This window comes from Stenella coeruleoalba (assembly GCF_951394435.1).
Source record: "Stenella coeruleoalba genome assembly, chromosome: 12".
In the NCBI taxonomy this organism is placed as follows: domain Eukaryota; kingdom Metazoa; phylum Chordata; class Mammalia; order Artiodactyla; family Delphinidae; genus Stenella; species Stenella coeruleoalba.
In genome coordinates this window covers 14,906,696-14,924,829 of record NC_137158.1, presented here as the reverse complement: position 1 = coordinate 14,924,829, position 18,134 = coordinate 14,906,696, and the positions used below count along the sequence as shown (strand labels likewise).

The 18,134-nt window shown below is 35.8% G+C and overlaps 1 protein-coding gene across 19 annotated transcripts in view; it reads left to right on the top strand.

The window, feature by feature from the left end:
- LOC307195169 (uncharacterized protein) overlaps positions 1-18,134 on the top strand; it is a 665,726-nt gene that overhangs the window by 437,938 nt on the left and 209,654 nt on the right. Inside the window, exon 1 of one of the 19 annotated variants that reach the window (XM_079939113.1) lies at positions 11,810-12,006. The exons of the other annotated variants lie outside the window; for them this stretch is intronic. The gene's annotated coding sequence lies outside the window, so the exon portion shown is untranslated. Of the gene's footprint in view, positions 1-11,809; positions 12,007-18,134 lie in introns of those variants that run through there. 19 annotated transcript variants of the gene reach the window in all.

The window sequence follows — 18,134 nt, the reverse complement described above, 5'->3', positions numbered from 1 at the left end:
CTTGTAACAATATTACCTCAAAATAGCATATATTCAGTAGTCTAGTGGTAAAAATGTCTTTTAAAAATGTTTCAAATTGGGTTAATAATATTATATTTACTATTCTCAGGGATACCATCATTTTACATGAAACGTCATATAGTACCTAATGACAATGTACCTGATGAGGAAAGTCCTCAGAGGCACACAAAGCGCTTGAGACGTGGAAGTGTGGCTTTTAACACTGCTAAGTAAAATCCATTCTTTTCAAGGTCATTTTGTCTCAAGCCCTTAAGGCTTGCAATCCATCAGCGTTGAGGCTGTATTGTATTTATGTAAAAAGGGTCATCGTGGTCAATAGGACTATATGGTTGTAATCCCTTATCTAACTTTTTTCCTGCATTTATTTACAAGATGGAACTGAACAGATAAGATTATGTCCAAGGACACACAATGGCAGAGCAATAAGCAATGTAAAGATCGCTAATTGTAGGAGAGAGGATAGTTACCTTTTGCAATTTACCATTTGTCATTATGTTCTTGTGAGCAGACTGTGGTGATGTCATTGGGGCAAGAGAGAAGGAACCGTTTTCACTTTTCCCAGGCTTTTTCTGTGTTGTCAGGATGGACTAAAGAGGAAAGGCTGGGTTTTCCTAAAATTTGTTGAGGAAAGGCTGGTGTCTATCTTACTGAAATTCATAAGGTGGCAAAGAAGATGGAGGAATATTAACTTTCTATTCTCCTGACCATATTTTAAGAAAGACTGAGTTAGGAAAACTTCCCAACATGATAACACCAACACAGTTGCTGATTAGCGGTTATATGCCTTGTTACTGAAATTGATATTAGAAAGTGGAGGTGCAGGCATTTGGAAGCTTTCACAAAACTTCCAGGAAATGAGAGCCTTCTGAACAATGTAACATTTTCTGTCCATCTGTACCTCAGATTGTCCTTGTCTGGTAATTAACAAAATATCTTATTGCAATTGTGTCACCCCCTGATGCGCCATCAAGGATTAGTTGGGAGCGTAAATACTCAGTCCTTGCATTGAGATGTTAAAACATGCAGTACTTTCCTGCCTTTGCTTTCCCCATAGGGACATTCTCAGTGGGAAGTCTGGTAAGAGAACATTCTCTACACAGGCTTCCTGGAGTTTCTCAAGCCACTAGTAGCCCCTTGTTATATGTATGCAGCATTTCCTCCTTTCATTGGCTTGTACTTGATTGAGACATTGCTACATTTGCTGTTTACTACTCTCATTGTTTCTCTCTCTAGTGAATGGGTACTTTAGGCTTATGATCTAACATTCAGCCTGTCAAATTCTATTACTTTAACGATATAGTTTTTTTTTTTAAATGCATGCTCTAGGTAAATACATCTCATTGTATAACAGTGAAGTTTATTCTATTTTCTATTTGTAACTTTGGAACTATGAAGCTATATTTTCCTTCTAGCTATCTGGTAGATTTCAGGGTGTATTAAGGACTCTTTGGGGGTTAGGTAAATTATTTGTACATTAAGAAAAGTTGTCTCCATTCTCTTGTGTTCTCTCATAATGCAAACTCAGTTTCTAATATGGTGAGTTTGTACCAGAAGCATAACTATGAGGTAAAATATTCTAGATGAAATAAAACCAGTTTTTAAACTTATTTGGGTGTTCTTAATTTTTAAAAGGCCTTTTCATATAAATTGTTAGAGATACAACATATAGAACTGTAAATTTCAAGTGCAAGGAAATAACCTATATAAAATACATTTATTGGATTTATCCATAAAAGGTACCTTTTTTTTTTGACTGTTGCATTCAACTATCTCAGCATACCAAGTAATCATATTTGAAAACTCTTCAAAAGAACTTCAGTAGGGAGCTGTGAGGATATAAAAAAGCTGCAAGAGACTGTAACTCCCACCTTAACAAGAATTTAGGCTCATCTACAAAATTATAACATCTTGAAAAATGATCAGAGCTGAGGTCCCAAGGCAACCCGGTAGACTAAATTCCAAAGACTGTTAGGCCCTTCTGAGAAGAGATGGAACAAATGAATTGCTTCATCTCTGGCAGAACATGGGATGAAGAAACAGCCACTGTAAAAGCAGTTAAGAAGAAAACAGTTAAAATTTAATGTATTATTAAAGGTTGGGTTTGGCCAGCATGAAAGTTTAGAACCTCTGGAAACTCCAGACTCAGCAGGAGTGTACATTCACTTTCCATTTCTTTTTCATGGGCATCCACTGGATGATTTCTTCCACAAGAAGGATTAGGGGCAGGGCAAGAAAGAGCTACCCTCAGGGGTGCATGGGCGCAAAACTTGTTCTACATCTTGAATCCTTCCATTATGTGAAAAAAAGGACTCAGACAACTTGGAGAGAACCCAGGCAAAGATCCATTGTTTATAGGGTAAGGGTAGAAGCAGGTCATCTGCTCCTGGAGGAGGGATACAAACAAAACCTGTCTTCTCTTGAGAGAGGAAAAGGAAGTCCCTATGGCTCACACTTTAAGCTATGCACTGAGTAAAAAGAAACAGTAATCTCCTTTTGTGGGAAGACCAAGAAATCATCCTAATTAGGTTCTCAGGTACATTGTCACTGAAGGAGCAACAAAAGGTATTTGCTGCAGAGCAAGGAGCTTGGACCCAGCCTGCTGTACATACATCAACACTACACTGATTGAAGGAAGTGTTTGGATGAAATGAAGAAAAGAGCAGGTCTATAGTACTTAGTGTGCAGTGTCTGACTAAGAATAAGGCTGGACTAGGGGAACTGAAAGCTGTCCCTCTCTGCTCCCAGTATGAGTTTTTAACCAGGTAAAAGTCACAGTACTTTACCAATGAGAGAAAGCAAGATTGTGGAGACAGCCTCTGTGGTTCTGGCAGGCAGGTCCTACTGAATGTTAAGAGTAGAACAGGAACACTGAGAAAAGTCCTTGGGAAACCTAGGTTCAACACTAAGCACAAGATACCAGCAGCCCACAGCTGGGGGAACTTGAAGTGTGTGACGTTATGAAGGAAGCTGTAGCAACAACACATCCTAAAACCAACTCCACTAATGATTAGGTTGGCTCAATCTCCCCGACTAATGGCTGACAGAAGAACATAATTGACATGCAAAAAAGAGGAATAAGCAAGCAAAAGCAACAGAACCAGATCCAGATATATGTGAATTTAAAATAACTACAATTAGCCGGCTAAGAGATATGTAAAACATACGTGAAAAAGTCAGTAAAGAGAGTAAACAGTAGTAAAGAGAGGGAACTATAAGAAAAAGTCAAATAGAAATACTACGAATAAAAAAAGAGGATATCAGAGATGAATAATGATCTTGATAGACTTATCATAGTACTTGTTACAGAATAAAGAATTAGTAAACTTAAAGACCGATAGAAGTAAGTCAAACGAGCCAATAGAAGAAAAAATGTGTTAAAAAAATAAACAGAATATCTAAGACAAGTGGGACAACATCAGATGGTGTAATATAAGTGTAAATGGAATCTCAGAAGGAGGACAGAGAAATAATAGGAAAGAGAAAAAAATATTTGAAAAGATAAAATGATTACAAAATTAATGAAAGGCAACAAATTTCAGATGCAATAGCTCAGAGGACCCAGTCGAGTTTACATGCAAATACATACACACATACCTAGACAATTCTTTAAAAAAATGCTGAAAAAACAAAGATTAAAAAAATTATCACAGAAAAAAAAAATTATGCACAGAGAAGCAAAGATTAAAAACAACAGATTTCTTGTCTAAAACTAGGCAAGATAGAATGCAGTAGGATCACATCTTTAAAAGTCAGAGTTTAAAAATTTGTCAGTCAGGAATTTTATATTGAGTAAGAAATCTTTTGAAAAAATTAAGCCAAAATAAATATTTTTCAGGAAAAATATTCTGAGATAATTATTACCCGTAGACTTAAATCAGAAAAAAATGTTTTATTTTTAATTTTTTAAGGAACCTCCATACTGTTCTCCATAGTGGCTGTATCAATTTACATTCACACCAGCAGTGCAGGAGGGTTCCCTTTTCTCCACACCCTCTCCAGCATTTATTGTTTCTAGATTTTTTGATGATGGCCATTCTGACCAGTGTGAGGTGATACCTCATTGGGGTTTTGATTTGTATTACTCTAATTAGTGATATTGAGTATCTTTTCATGTATTTGTTGGCCATCTGTAAATACCACATGCTAACACATATATATGGAATTTTAAAAAGCGCTACTGATGAACCTACTGGCAGGGCAGGAATAAAGACGCAGACATAGGGAATGGACTTAAGGGCATGGTGGGGAAGGGGAGGCTGGGATGAAGTGAGAGAGTAGCATTGACATATATACACTACCAAATGTATAATGGATGGCTAGTGGGAAGCTGCTGCATAGCACAAGGAGATCAACTAGTTGCTTTGTGACAACCTAGAGGGATGGGATAGGGAGGGTGGGAGGGAGGCTCAAGAAGGAGGGGATATAGGGATATATATATACATATAGCTGATTTACTTTGTTGTACAGCAGAAACAAACACAACATTGTAAAGCATTTGTACTCCAGTAAAGATGTGGAAAAAAGTGTTTGTAAGATATTTAAAGTATGCGATGTGAAGATATGATACATGTATACATTGTGAAAGGACTTCCACACTGAGTTCACACATCCATCACCTCACATATTTACATTTTTGGGGGGGATATGAGAACATTAAATTCTACTGTCTTAGCAAATGTCAATTTTACAATATGACATTATCAACTACAGTCACCACATTTCACATTATATCCTCAGACCTTATTCATCTCATAACTGAAAGTTTGTATCCTTCTACCAACTTCTCCTGATTTCCCCTACACCCAACCTCTGGCAACCACTTTTCTATTCTTAGTTTCTATGAGTTTGACTTTTTTTTTCCCTAGATTCCACTGTAAGTGATATTATACAGTGTTTGTCTTTCTCTCTCTGGCTTATTTCACTTAGTATAATACCCTCCAGTTTCACCAGTTTCATCCATGTGGTCACAAGTGGCAGGATTTCCTTCTTTATTTAAGGTTGGCATAATATTCGAGTGTGTGTGTGTGTGTGTGTGTGTGTGTGTGTGTGTGTGTACCACATTTTCTTGATCCACTCATCAATTGACAGACACTTAGGTTGTTTCTATATGTTGGCTATTGTGACTATTGCAGCAGTGAACTGTAATGAACGTGAGGGTATGTACATATACCTCTTCAAGATAATGATTTTGTTTCCTTTGAGTATATGCCTAGAAGTTGGATTGCGGAATAATATGATAGTTCTATTTTTAACTTACTGAAAAACTTCCACACTATTTTCCATAGAGCCTGTACCAGTTTATATCTCACCAACAGTGCACAAAGTTTCCCCTTTTTGAGGATGCTGCTGCATCCTCACCAGCATTTGTTATCTCATGTGTTTTTGATAATAGCCACCCTAATAGACGTGAGGACATATCTCATTGTAGTTTTGATTTGCATTTCACTCATGGCTAATGATGATAAGGTAATTTTCATGTACCTGTTGGCTATTTGTATGTCTTCTTTGGAAAAATGTCTAATCAGGTCCTTTGTCTATTTTTTAATTTGTTATTTGTTTGGTTTTTTGCTATTGAGTTGTATGAGTTCCTTTTATATTTTGGATATCAGCTCCTTATCAGATATGTGGTTTGAAAATATTTTCTTCCATTCCATAGGTTGCCTTTTCATTTTGTTGATGATTTTCTTTGTCGTGCAGAGTTTTTCATTTTAACACAGTCCAAATATTCATTTGTTATACAATATTGCATCAGACTTAGAAAAGAACATACTTAAAGTGACAATGGATATTTAAAAAAAAAAGAACTACTGTTAACATCAGACCCAGTGGTAAAATACTAAATCAATTCCTGTAAGATCTGATAAAAAGGAAGAAAACCTGCTCTCACTACTTTTATTTGAAATTGTACTGGAAAGTCTAGAAAGTGCAAGAAGCCTAGATAAAGAAATGGAAGGCATGAAAGTAGGAAAGGAAGAAATTAAACTGTCTACTCACGGATGCCATAATTGTCTATGTAGAAAATTTCACAGCATCAGTCAAAATTTACTAGCATTAAGTTTAGTGAGCTCACAACATGCAAAGTCAATATATATCAATATATAAATATAAATATTTTCTAAAATTTATCAATGATCAATAGGATACTGAAATTTTTAAAATGCTATTTATAATGCACTAAAACAAAAAGTCTTTAGGAATATATTTAACAATATTCATGCAAGACATTTGTGCTAAAACACACAAAATCCTGGTGAAAGAAATGAAAGAAGATCTAAGTAAATTGAGATACATACTGTTGACATGCATTAAAACATCTCAAATGCATCAAAACAAATTTGCATAACTCATGTTACCTGACTTCAGGACTTATTAGAAAGCTACAGTAATCAAGACATTGTGGGTTTGGAGTGAGGATAAAAATATAGTAGATCAGTTGATCAGAATAGAGAGTACAGAACTATATGTATATATATCAACTGTTTTTCAACAAAGAGCTCAAAGTAATTCAGTTGGGAAAGAATTTTTTTTATATATAAATGGTGTTGGAATAATTGATCAGCCATATGCACAAGAAGGAACTTCACCTCTTATATCATATAAAAATTAACTTTATATGGACCATAAACCTAAATATAAACTATAAAATGCCTAGAGGAAAATAGATAAAAATATTTTTTACCTTTGTTTAGGTCAGTATTTATTAGAAAGAACACAATAATCACAGACCATAAAAGAAAACATGGTATTAGGTATTATAAAAATTAAAAGTTTTTGGCTTTGGATAACACCCTTAGGGATATGAAGACAAGCAGAACACAGTTATGATAAAGAACTTGAATCCACTGTATATAAGGGACTCTTAGAACTCAAAAAGAAAACAGACCCAATTAAAATGTATGAAAGATGTGAATGAACACCTAGAAAATATCACAGGAACCATCAATAAGCACATGAAAAGATGCTCAATATCATTGGAATGCAACATCAGAGGAATGCACAGTAGACCAAAATATGATAATATTTTAACTATTTTGTAGTGTCCAAAATTATCCAAAACATGACAGTATCAGGTTTGGCAAAAATGTGAAGTAACTGGAAATGTCATAAGTTGCTAAGCTAATTCACAAAAGCACTGCCAGTTGGAATGTAAAATGGTACAACCCGTCTGGAAAATTGTTTGACAGTTTCTAATAAAGCTAAACACACGCTTATCATACAGCTCAGAAATTCTGCTCCTTGATTTCCCCCCAAGAATAATGCCAACACATGCCCCACACCATGACCTGTACATGACTGTTTACAGCAGTTTTATTCAAAATTGTCAAATTCTGGAAGCAATTCAAATGTCCATCAACTAGTGATTGGATAAACAAATTGTGGTATAACTATACAGAGAACACTGCTTAGCAATGAAAAGGAACAGACTTCCGATACACACAGCAAGATGAATGATTTCCAAAAGCAGTATACTAAGTTAAAGAGGTCAGGTCTGAATGACTACTTACTGTATGATTCCAGGCATATACTATTCTGGAAGAGGCAAAGATATAGGATATTGATCAAGAAGAGGTAAGAAAATAGATCCATGGCTTCCATGCTGCAAGGAGGGGAGGGGTTTGAATCCAAGGAAACACAAGGGAAGTTTTGGGGATGATGGAAATTTTCTATATTTAGATAATGTTGGTGGTTAAGCTGGCTGTCTATATTTATCAAAACTTATTGACTGTACTTCAAAGGGGAAAATTTTACTGTCTTAAATTTTACCTCAATAAGCCTGCCTTAAAATGATTTTCAAATTACATTTACACTGGAGGAACAAGAATTCTGTAATCAATTAGTGTTTGTTCTCTGCTCAGTTCTGTGTCAGTTTCTCTAATCAGAAAAGTATTGCTGCCCTGGAGGAACTTACGATCCAATAAGGAAGAGATAATTAATATATATGAAACAATTAATAAATTCATTATTAAACGTTTGAGCAGCTTCTGTGTCCTAGCACTTTTCTAGGAGGTAGGTTACATAAATCAAGATCAATGACAACCACAAATTTTTGCTAGGCATACACACATACGCAACACCCACAAATGTACATGCATATTGGTATGCATATGTGTATTCATTTGCTAGTGTTGCCATATAAAATATCACAGACTTCAGCAATATAAAATGCCACAGTGGCTTAAGCAACTGAAATTTATTTTCTCACAGTCCTGGAGGCTGCAAGTCCAAGATCAAGGTGCCGGCAGGGCTGTAAGGGAAAGATTTGTTGTAGGTCTCTCCCCTTGCTTGCAGACAGCTACCCTCTTGCTGCCTCTTCACATGGCACACATGCCCCTGGTCTCTTTCTTTGTATTTCCTCTTCTTATTAGGTCACCAGTCAGACTGGATTAGAGCCACCCTAACAGACTTATTTAAATTTAATTACTTCTATAAAGGCCCTATCTCCAAATGCAGTCACATTCTGAGGTATTGAGGGTGAGGACTTGAACATACGAACTTGGAAGGGAGACAATTCAGCCCCTAACGGCAAATATAAAACTTTTATTTCTTATGACTATTAAATGAGATAGATATTATTATACCTTTTTACAGATGAACTGAGGCTTTGTGAGATTAAAAAAGAAACACTCATCAATAATTTTTATAGATTTTCAAAACTGGATATTTTATTCCTGTCATCATCATAATCATGACATCATCATCATTACCATCCCCATCATCGTTATCACTATTTATAAAAGGAATATTTTGTATACCTTAGACATTTAAATTTGTATATCATGTAAGATACAATGGCATTCATTTAAAAATTAGACAATACTATGAATTGTAAAGGGTACGTCTAAAAAGTGAATCTATCTTTATATGAAAATACAGTTTAAATAGTAAAGTTTATATGATCTATACAAATTTAAAACTACTGAGAGATTGGGAAAGGCAAATATAGTTGATCCTTGAACAACACGGGTTTGAACTGGCAAATCCACTTATACTCTGATTTTTTTCAGTAAATATGTATCACAGTACTACATAATCTGTGGTTACTTGAATCCTTGGATGTGAAACCATGGATACAAAGGGCCAACTATAAAGTTATACACGATTTTCGACTTTACAGTGGGTCTGCCCTCCTAACCCCTGTGTTATTTAAGGGTCAATTATAAGTAATTACTAAAAGAAGGTATTATAGACAATTGTACTAAATATGTCCAACTAGTATTTTATTTTCTGTTTGAACAACCTAGAGGAATTCACCTTAGGGAATATATTGTCAATAAAGCCTATGGGAGTCATAACCCTACACCACTTTACTATGGACGTTTAGGTGAGGGAGTTCTAGCACTGTGTGAAGCTCTGTAAAAGACAAAACTGGGCTAGAGGAGAACTCAATAAAAACATAGTCATCAATACCATGGATCTCTGTGTTCTTATTTATTTAAATGTAACAAGCTCTTCAGAGGCAACATAATGATGATGATATAGTTCTGTGTGAATTGCCAAGAGGTGTCTTTTGGGCCTCATAACTTACAAAATATGACTCAGTTACTGCCCTGAGGGCTTTCCATCTGAGTTAAAATAAAATAAAATAATTGAAACATAAAAGAATATAAGTAGAGAGTTCTCAGAATACCTCCTAAGGTCATCATAAAGATCATTCTCCAGGAAAATGTCCCTGAACATCCATGAAATCTTTTCAAATGTTATCTTATTTCTAAAGCTAGACACATTTGAAGAGCTGTAAATAGAAATACAAATGCACAGCAAATGCATGTAGGGGAAATATTTTAGAAGCAAAAAGCTAGCAAGACATGTCTTATTCCTTATTACTAAAAATAAATTATTGGTATTACCTATTGATTCAGTTTGAAATAATTCAACAAATACTTTCTAAACACCAACTAGGTAAATTGCCATTGAATAAAGTGCTTAGAAAATAAAAAAGATAATTGAAAATGAGCCCTTCCTTCTCTGGGCTTACAGTTTAGAGTAAGAGGTAAGACATAAACACAAATACATTGCACAGGGGTAAATGCTTACAGAGAGTTATATGTGCTTTGAGAATATATGGCAGGAAAAGTTTTAGTGCTGCCCATTGAGATCTAAGTAGAGTATATCTATTAGGAAATTTTTAGCAAAGAATGTTCAAGACAAAATGAACATTTTTGGAATGGACAGAAGAACATTAGAGTATGTTCAGACAATAATGAGAACACCAACACAACAAAAGCACTGAATCCCTGGGGGAAGAGCTCCAAGAAATATAGCTGGAACTAAGACTGGGTTTTAGGGTGGGGTGGAATACGAAGGGTCTTTGTTTTTTTTAATTTAAGTTATTTACTTTTTCACTATGTTGGTTCTTCATTGTTGTACCCGGGCTTTCTCTAGTTGCTGCGAGCAGGGGCTACTCTTCGTTGCAATGCACAGGCTTCTCATTGCAGTGGCTTCTCTTATTGCGGAGCACAGGCTCTAGGCACGTGGGCTTCAGTAGTTGTGGCATGTGGGCTCAGTAGTTGTGGTGCACGGGCTCTAGAGCGCAGGCTCAGTAGTTGGGACGCACGGGCTTAGTTGCTCCGCGGCATGTGGGATCTTCCCGGACCAGGGATCGAACCCATGTCCCCTGCATCGGCAGGTAGATTCTTAACCACTGTGCCACCAGGGAAGTCCCCAAAGGTTCTTAAATGTCAGACTTTAGCAATTCATAGGAAATACCTGTAAAGAGAACTAAAATGATTAGACATTCAAAAAGTCTTCAGTGAGGCTGTGAAAGTTGGTTGAATTGGGGGTGTGATTTATAGGCAGGATTAGGAGACAATTGAACAGCCTAGGCTAGTCCTCCTCAGATTTTCTTAAACGTGTATTCGTATCAAAAAGAAACTTTTTCCCCACTTCCCAGTAGATGTATATGTATACACATATATATTTTATGGACTTCTTATGTACATTATAAAAACATTTACAAACAGAATTAGAAAGGGGATGAGAAAAAGTTAAGTAGAAATAGAAGTTCTATTATTTTCTTCTTGGAATCTCAGTGGAGCATCTGATACCACTTGCGGTATGTGCTGGAGGCAATAAGACATTAAGATGATGAAACTTAGAAATAGTGAAGTAGAAAGAAGGTGAAGTATGCAATTGTTATCATTCCTTAACTCTTTTATACAGAGGAGAAGACATGGGTCAGCCTGCTTCTAATTTCTGGGAAATTGACTTTTTAAAATCTCATATAATTTTAGATTTAAATGAGACTTCAGTAAGTGTGACCCCTAATGGCTTGGCCTGGAAACCTTCGAGTCTTTTCCGAGATAAAACAACTTTTATTACAATTATGTTCAAAGACAGATGGGAGTAGAGAGATTTTATGATCTCCCGTCATTTTTAAACATTATAATATGAGGTCAGATACTTGTGTGGCCTTAGCTCTTCTCTTGAGTAAAGGTACCTGGCCAGATCTGATAGGAGGGTAGAAAGTTTTCCTTTTGTTTATGCAAAGAGGCAGGATTTCTCTAAGAAATCTGCTAAGCAAGTGCATTAAAATGTATCATTTCACTGAACACCTGGTGGGCAGGAGAAAATAGTCTTTTCTCACTAACTAAGCTTGTTCTGTAAGAAGTTGCTTCCTTGGGAATGAATGACTGTTAGGTTAGCAGGAACGAGCCACATGTCAGAGCAGTAGGAAACTTACTTTGTCACCAATGTAACCCTGTGAAGAGTCTGTGGAAGGATATATTGAGTTTGCATGATGTCCAGAGAATCCCCTCAACGTGTTTCTTCCCCTGTGTCAACTCAGCACTTTGGGACTCATCACTGGCCATGGTACTTAGGATCTGCCCAACCATGGAAAGAGAAACAGCTTTCTTAGTGAGGAAAAATGGCTGTTGAAACAAAGAGACCATGGAGTAAAGAACTGCAAAGCTCATCTCATGATCCAGATACCGCTGCCTGGCCCTAGTCTCATAGTGAAACAGCAAGGTGCATGTATATGTGCATGTGAGTACCGTGTGTGTGCATGTAATACTGGGCTTGAAGAAATGGATTATGAGTTCAGAGTGAGGCCAGGGAGAGTAGGGAAGGCTTTGTTCTAAGTTAAAAAGTAGCCTTTTGAGATAAAGTATTTCATGCAAGTTTATGTTTCAAGAATAATATACTGAGAAATTCTATATTGATTTGGGTTAAATATGGAACTATTAATTTCATTAGCAAAGGGAACATATCAAAGCTATACTATGAAAAGCTGCATTTTGAAATTTGAAAAGTGGAGCAAAAGAATTTTACTCCACAGCAAATATATTCAAAAGCACAATATTAGTGTCATGTAGAGTATATTTTCTATAGATTACGAACTTTCATCTGAAATAATTTTTTTCTTTCAGTGATGCAGAAACAATAAGAAGGTGTTTAATTGCTGCTACAAATAAGGCATTTACTGAATTTAAAGTATTTAATTTTTTTTAAAAAAGATAAAATCAAAGGAGAAGAATATGACTCATAAATTTTTTACTTCCTCCAGCAAAGGTGTATGTAAGCCCCAAACTACTGCTTTCATAGCAGCAAAGGGGAAAAAAAGAGGAAATTGTAAATTTAAAAATTCTAAATCAATGGAATATGACATTCCTCTCTGCTTTATATATATATATTTTTCTTTTCCCCTTGTAGCTACTCATTCTCAAGCCCTTTCAATGATTTTCAGTGAACTCATGGTCTTCTCCACACCTGATACCTTAAATGATGGTGTTCCTCAAGGTTTCACTCAGAACTCTTCTCTGTTTGGATCCCATACTCGGTTCATATTATCCGTATCTATGGATGGCCATACATGCTGACTTCCAGTCTTTTATCTGTAGCTCATATTTCCTTTATCAACTTCAGGATGATGCTTCTGACTGCTTACCTTTCATCTTCACGTGGGCATCTCACACACCCACACACACATCCAAAACAAAGCTCATTGCACAGCCCCCAAGACTGTTTCTCTTCATATAATCTGTATTTTGATCAATGGTTTCACCATTGATCCACATACCTATGCTATAAACTGAAGAGTTATTTTACTCTCCTTCCATTGCCCTAATCTTTTACAGATAGTTAATTACTAATTTCAGTTGATTCTGCCTCTCTAACCTTCCCTGTATTTTTCTCTGTTCCACTGCTCTTACCTTTATTGCCTTAGTTCAGAGATGTTCCCCCTATGCCATAAAAAAGAAAAAGCAGACATAGTCTTATTTATAAAACACCCTCATGGAACACACAGAATGCAGAATGAAAAAACTTCACTGGAAATAGAATACTTAGAGTGAAAAGTCAAAAACTCTCAGTCTTACTACTATCGTTAATCTGCTCTGTTTTCCATTATGAAAAATATTACCATCCTTCATGTAACACGAGCCAGAAAACTGTGTTATACTGTAACGCCCCCTCATTTTATTGTCATGTATTATCAAATGCCAAATGATATCTCCTACATATTCCGCAAATGTTTATTTTTCTTCTTCTTCACTATCACCATTATGCTAGACAAATCTGTCATTACCTCTAGCCTGAATAATTGCAACATAACTTTATTTATCTCTGTCTATTCAGTGCATTCAATCCAATCCATCAGCAACTTGGTAGAAAGAGTGATCACATAAAATGCATTTATAGAGACATCTGCGTTGAGTCAGGATGGAGTGGCCACAGTCGGAATTGCTCTCCTGCTATAAACAACTATAAAAATATTCAGAATATAAGAAGCAGCTAATTAAAGGGATTAAATACACCCAATAAATGGCACAGAAACTGGAGAAAGGGAAAGCACACAAGTGGAGCTGGCTTTCTTCCTGCCCGTAGTTTTCAAACCATATGTGGGGACATGAAGCCCAAGCTGAGAACATTGGTCTCAATGGATGAAAGAAATAGAATCTGAGTAATAGAAAGATAGTGATTTGGGGCTGCTAATGTTGCTAGAATTGGCAAGTCAGACCACTGGAAGCAGGGAGATGAAGGGAAACAGCTCTACAAATCTTCTTAGGAGTTTTATGCAAGTCTGTGTCCAATCCTTTCAACTAACCTTGCATCATTTCTGGGATGAAATACACTTGATCATGATTTATAATCCTTTTTTTTTTCTTTTGCTGGGGATGGAAGGAAAAGCCAGTGGATTTTTTTTACATTTTATGCTCTAATTAATAGACATTCATTTTAGAGCATTTTTAGATTTAGAGAAAAATTAAGCAGATACTACAGAGTTCCTATATCTCTCTGCCACTCCCAATTTCCCCTATTATTAATATGTTGCAGTAGTGTTATACATTCTTTTGTTTGTTGTTGAAGTATAGTTTGTTTATAACGTTATATTAGTTTTAGGTATACAACAGAGTAATTCAATATTTTAGAGGTTATATTGCATTTAAAGTTATTATAAAATATTGGCTATAATTCCTGTGCTCTATATTATATCATTGTATCTTATTTATTTTATACTTACTAGTTTGTAATTCTTAATTCCCTACCTCTACTTTGCCCCTTCCCACAAACCCTTTCCCCTTGGTAACCACTAGCTTTTTCTCTGTATCTGTGAGTCTGGTTTTTTTTTGGTTGTTGTTATCTTCATTTATTTATTTTTTAGATTCCATATATAAGTGAAAACATGCTGTATTTGCCTTTCTCTGTCAGACTTATTTCACTAAGCCTAATAGCCTCCAGGTCCATCTGTGTTTGTTCTTGCAAATGTCAAAATGTCCTTCTGCTTTAATAGCTCTCTCTCTGTCTCTCTCTGTCCCTCTCTCTCTCTCTCTCTCTCTATATATATATATATACACACATATATATACATACATATGTATGTTATATATATGTATATATACACACACACACACAATTACTTCTTTATCCATTCATCTGTTGATGGACACTAAAGTTACTTCCATAACTTGGCAATTGTAAATAATGCTGCTATGAACATTGGAGTGCATATGCTTTTCAAATTAGTGTTTTCCTTTTCTTTGGGTATATACCCAAGAGTAGAATTGCTGGGTCATATGGTAGTTCTATTTTTAGTTTTTTGAGGAAACCCTGTACTGTTCTCCACAGTGGCTGCACCAATTGATGAACTAATATTGATATATTAGTATTAACAAAAGTCCATAGTGTACATAGAGTTCACTCTTTGTGTTGTACAGTTCTATGGCTTTTGACAAATGCATAATGTTATGCATATGCCATCAGAGAATTACTCTGAACCATTTTATAGATTTACCCTTTCCAGAATACCATATAATTGGAATCACACTTTATGTGGCCTTTTAAGACTGCCTCTGTTCACTCAGCAATAAGTATTTAAAATTCTTCCATGTCCTTTTGTGGTTTGAAAGCTCATTCATTTATCTTGTTGAATAATAATCCATCGTATGGATATACCAGGTTTTGTTTATCCATTCACCTATTGAAGGGTTTGTTGGTTGCTTCCAGTTTTGGTCAATTATAAATAAGGCTGCAGTAAACATGTGTGTGCAGGCTTTTGTGTAGACATAAATTTTCAACTCAGCTGGATAAATACTGAGTGTGATTGCTCCATCATATATTTATCAAGACTAAGTTGAGCTTTGTAAGAAACTTCCAAACTGACTTCCAAAGTGATGTGCAAAGTGAAATGTAAAGTCACATTTTGCATTCTCACCAGCAGTGAATGAGAATTCCTGCTGCTCCACATCCTGGTCAGCACTTGGTACTGTCAGTGTTTTGGATTTTAGCCATTTTAATTGGTATGCAGTGGTATTTCATTGTTTTAACTTGCAACTCCCTAATGTCATATTTTGTTTCATCTTATCATGAAACCAACTTTTGATTTTATTGAGTTTCTCTGTTGTTTTCCTATTTTATTCTTTTCTCCTCTAACCTTTCATTTATCTTTCTCTATTTCATGTTTTATTTGCTTTTCTTTTCCTAGCTTTTTGAAGTGAAAGCTTCAATGATTGATTTTGGATCATTTTACTTCCTAATACAAATGTTTAAAGCTCTAAATCTCCATATAAGCACTAATAGATTTTAACATGTTGAATTTTTGTTTTCATTCAGTTCAAAATATTTTCTAATTTGCATCTTGATTTCTTCTTTGACTCATGACTGTTTAGAAGTACCTTGTCTAATTTCCAATCGTTTGCCAATTTCTTTTTTGTTTATGACTACTTTTGATTCTTAAATTAATTGTTTGGTTAGAGAACATACTTTGTATTATTTCAATCTTTTTAAATTTATAGAAATTTTTCTTATGGCCTAGAACATGGTCTGTTCTGGATGATGGGAGCATCTCCAGCCAAGATGGCTACAGACTCTTATAATCCTTAGTTGGAGTTCTGTTAGCTTTTCTTGTATATTTCTTATTGTTTCTTACCTTGATCTATTTCTAGATCCATGAAATTATTTTTATTTTATTTTGTAGTTTTGTACTTTATTTGATGGGGGAATGGATTTTTTAGATTCTTCATGCCACCAGAGCCAGAAGTTGTCCCTTGGTGAAACTCGTTTCTGTATGAGTAGACGGTATAAATTCAACCTTTGTTCTCTATGGAGAATAGTAAATCATAATAATAATCATAACCCCAAGATGCTTGGCTTTTTGGCACAATATTATTCTATAATAACAAATTCAACAGCTTACTTTGTCCTTTGCTTCTTCAGGGATACTCTGACTGAAAGTAAGTCTTCTACTCCATGTGTTCTCTTTAGGACTTATACAGTGGATCACAAATTAAATGTTAATTGCATTCGTGGATTTGGCTCCATCCACAGTTTGAGAAAAAAATCTTTTTTACAGAACTATGAGTTCTTAATTCCACAGGCTTGGCTCTTCTCAACTGTGTAAGAGCCATTTTTTACAATAGCATTTCCTAAAGATGCTGCAAGAAATGCTGCTCCAGTAAGGGCTCTGTTAAAACAAAAGTTTCATATTCAAGAATATTTGGAAAATGCTGCACAGTGTATTATATTCTCGGTATTTAAAAATTTGCATTAGAATATTGAAGTCATTGAGAAGCCTGGGAATAATGAGACTTGTTTAACATTTCTTAATCATTACTTGTTACGATTAAGCAACCATCTGCAAGAATTTGACCATAGACACATCCCCTGGCATCATGGATCCCGGTGCACGTGACTCTCAAGACTGTATTTTCATTATTTAAAAGCCTGTGGTCAAACTCCTAGAGGAAAACATAGGCAGAACACTCTATGACATAAATTACAGCAAGATCCTTTTTGACCCACCTCCTAGAGAAATGGAAATAAAACAAAAGGGACCTAATGAAACCTAAAGCTTTTGCACAGCAAAGGAAAATATAAATAAGACAAAAAGACAGCCCTCAGAATGGGAGAAAATATTTGCAAATGAAGCAACTGACAAAGGATTAATCTCCAAAATTTACAAGCTGCTCATGCTGCTCACTATCAATAAACAACCCAATCCAAAAATGGGCAGAAAACCTAAATAGACATTTCTCCAAAGAAGATATACAGATTGCCAACAAACACATGAAAGAACGTTCAACATCATTAATCATTAGAGAAATGCAAATCAAAACTACAATGAGGGCTTCCCTGGTGGCGCAGTGGTTGAGAGTCCGCCTGCCGATGCAGGGGACACGGGTTCGTGCCCCGGTCTGGGAAGATCCCACATGCCACGGAGCGGCTGGGCCCGTGAGCCATGGCCGCTGAGCCTGCGCGTCCGGAGCCTGTGCTCCGCAACGGGAGAGGCCACAGCAGTGAGAGGCCCGCGTACCGCAAAAAAAAAAAAAAAAACTACAATGAGATATCCTCTCACACCAGTCAGAATGGCCATCATCAAAAAATCTACAAACAATAAATGATGGAGAGGGTGTGGAGAAAGGGAACCCTCTTGCACTATTGGTGGGAATGTAAACTGATACAGCCACTATGGAGAAGAGTATAGATGTTTCTCAAAAACTAAAAATAGAACTACCATACGACCCAGCAATCCCACTACTGGGCATATACCCTGAGAAAACCATAATTTGAAAAGAGTCATGTACCACAGTGTTCATTGTAGCTCTGTTTACAATAGCCAGGACGTTGAAGCAACCTAAGTGTCCATCGACAGATGAATGTATAAAGAAGATGTGGCA